At 60.8% G+C, this 2,904-nt stretch overlaps 1 long non-coding RNA gene across 1 annotated transcript in view; it reads left to right on the top strand.

Annotated features, from left to right (window-relative positions):
* LOC106899256 overlaps window positions 1–2,566 on the top strand; it is a 15,029-nt gene extending 12,463 nt beyond the window's left edge. Inside the window, exon 3 of the long non-coding RNA XR_001414029.1 lies at window positions 1,525–2,566. This is a non-coding gene — a long non-coding RNA (uncharacterized LOC106899256). The remainder of the gene's footprint in view (window positions 1–1,524) is intronic.
* The last annotated feature ends 338 nt before the right edge of the window (window positions 2,567–2,904 follow it).

Here is a 2,904-nt window from a genome sequence, read left to right as displayed (position 1 = left end):
CCGCAACCCCCGTAGGGCCCCGCTGCTGCCCGGATCCCTCCCGTCTGAGTTCTGGCTCCGCCGCTGCCTCTGGCCCCGGGGCTCCCTCGGGCTGCGCTGGGTTCCCGGGAGGCTCTGATCCCACCGGGGCTTTTCCCGGGCAGGGGGGGGATCAGCTCCAGGACCCCCCTGCACAGTCCCCGTCTCGGTGCGGGCCCTGGAGCTTCTATCCCCCGACTCGAGGAGGTGTTGCGCGGAGGAGATGGTTCAGTATTTGCTGTCAGGGAGCCGAATGCTCATTCAGAATCTCATTCATTATTTGTTTGCCGTGGCCGGAGGTGCCGGTCTGGGGGAGCTGCTTTGCCCGGCCCTTGGCCGAGCTCTGGAGGGAGCAGCCCGGTGCCCTTGTGCAGACGGAGCCTCTCTGCCCGCTCTCCTGGGCCGGGCGGTGGCATTTCCCTGCCGGGATGGAGAGCTGGGGCTCCAGCAGCTGCTGGGGGTTGGGGGGCAGTTGTGCCTTGGCTGGTGGAGCCCGGGGTGCAGGGCTCGGCTGGAGGAGTTGGGCTGCAGGGAAATGGGAAGATCTGTGTCTGTTCCTCCCTCCTTGATCTGCCTCACTGTGTCCCTCGCCCTGACTTCAGCAAGGAGGCTGCTGGCCCTCTTGGGGTCCAAGGGCTGGTCCCTGGGCTCCCCGCGGCTGTGTTTGTCTCCCCAGTTGCTCCTGGTGCATTACTTCATTCTTTGCCAGAAGCTGCCATTTCAACCAAGTGATCTTTCCTCCTGAAATAGCAGTGCATAATAAAAAAATCAAAAGTGCATGCTTGTCATTTACTGAACCTGCTAGCAATTTCCCCATTTCTGGTGTTAGCACATGGATATTATTCAATACCATATTTTAGTGCTCCAGTGATCCTAACAGATACCGTTCTGTGTTCCATTTTATAGTCTTAAAAAAATAATAAATTAGCTTACCAAGTTATTAAAGGACAAAACATAAGCTACTAACAAAATGAGCATTAAGGCTGTAAACTAAACTGTAAACCAAATGTCCCCTGTGCCCTGCCCTGTCCAGTGGTGTGTCTGTCCCCCTTTCCCTTTTCTGTCCCTGTATCCGTTCTGCCGTCATCTTCCTCCCTCCCTGACCCGCTCTCCTGTGCTCAGACACCCGTGACCGGCCCCAGGCTGGTCGGGATGTGCTGGGTCTGATGGGCTCCAGGGGCCGGTCCCTGAGCTCCCTGAGGCCTCATTTCTTTCCCACCTTGCTGGGGACAGGCTGCAGTGTCCCAGGGGGAGCAGGGACAGGGGCTTCTGGGTGTCACGGTGGGGTCACAGCTGAGTTGTTAAAGCCAGGCCTGGTGCCATCAGCTCCCAGAACTCATCTTTTGGATCTGCTCCATCCCCTTCTCTGTGACCTCCCCACACAATGAACAGAGCAAGGGTGGTTGACCTGGGTCCAGGCCTGGCTTGAAACAGGCTTTGGCAGCAGTTGTGATCCCTTGGGCACAAGGTGCTGCTTGTTGTGAGCCAAGTGATTTCACTTTCCAGGGCTCCATGGGGGAGAGGAACGGGTTCTGCTCCAGCAGTGGGAGCGTGGAGGAGCCCCTGAGTCCCCCTGATGGAGGGGCGTCCCCCCACCTGGAGGTGTCCTGTGGTGGGACGGTGTGTGAGCCAATGCAGGCAGGACGCAGGAACAACCAGGAGACCGCAAATAAAGGAACAGAACAAGTTTAATCTTGATACCTCACAACTCGGGGAGTCCCCGAAGCAGCACCCAGGTGGAGACAGGCAAGCAGGGACCGCAGGGACCGCAAAGCCAGTAAGAGTCCTTGTGAGCCAGCCAGCCAGCCTCCTTGCTGTTTGTTTGTTAGCCAGCTAGCCGGCCAGCGTCCTTGCTGTCTGTTAGTTAGCCAGCCCGCCAGCCTCCTTGCTGTCTGTGTGTTAGCCAGCCAGCCTCTTTGCTGTTAGGCTGTTAGCCCTATAAACTGTGGGTCTTCGCCCCCCGCCTTACCTCTCTTCCCACCCAGCGACCGCTGCTGCCCTGGAAAGGGAAAGGTGTTAATACCGCGGCTTCGGGGCACCAAACCCCACCCCAAGTCTGCTCCGAACGTGATCCCCGAGCAACGGGACTGAAAGTGATGAAATTGCTTCACAGCCACGTGACAGGGTTCCTGAACCACAAATGATTTACCATATGATTTTCACCCAAACCCGGGGCGGGGCCGGGCGGATCGTGAGGGGAGGGGCGGGTTCTGAGGGAGAGTTCAGGCGGCGATAAATAGTCAGATCGGGTGGGCGGCCAGGGATATAAATACAGACTTTATCCGCCGGTCTGGCGTGACGAGCGGAGCAGTTTGTGTGCGCGGGCTGACTCGGTGTAACCCGTGGGGCAGGTAAGGCCCGTCCATGGGCACTGCTGGGGCCCCGGTCGCTCGTTGGGGGCTGTGGGGAAGGGCTCCCGTCGGGCTGGGGCTCCCCGTGCGCCCCCGCCATCGCCCGCCTCCCTCCGGGGCCGGGGAGGCAGCGGCTGGTGGTGGCCTCCCCCTGCCCGCTGTGCCCTGGGCGGGTTTTGGGGTCTGCGGGGTCCGGAGGAGCCCTTGGGGTCAGCTGTGTCCAGCTGCGGGGGGGCCCTGGCCCCAACTTCTGTAGGGCTCCGCTGCTGCCCGAATACCGCCCCTCCCCGTCTGAGCTCGGGCTCCGCCGCTGCCTCTGGCCCCGGGGCTCCCTCGGGCTGCGCTGGGTTCCTGGGAGGCTCTGATCCCACCGGGGCTTTTCCCGGGCAGGGGGGGGATCAGCTCCAGGACCCCCCTGCACAGTCCCCGTCTCGGTGCGGGCCCTGGAGCTTCTATCCCCCGACTCGAGGAGGTGTTGCGCGGAGGAGATGGTTCAGTATTTGCTGTCAGGGAGCCGAATGCTCATTCAGAATCT

This window comes from Calidris pugnax, unplaced genomic scaffold, assembly GCF_001431845.1.
Source record: "Calidris pugnax isolate Ruff unplaced genomic scaffold, ASM143184v1 scaffold650, whole genome shotgun sequence".
Classification (NCBI taxonomy): Eukaryota; Metazoa; Chordata; class Aves; order Charadriiformes; family Scolopacidae; genus Calidris; species Calidris pugnax.
The sequence above is the reverse complement of the archived record's forward strand: the minus strand, read 5'-3'. Positions and strand labels throughout refer to the sequence as shown.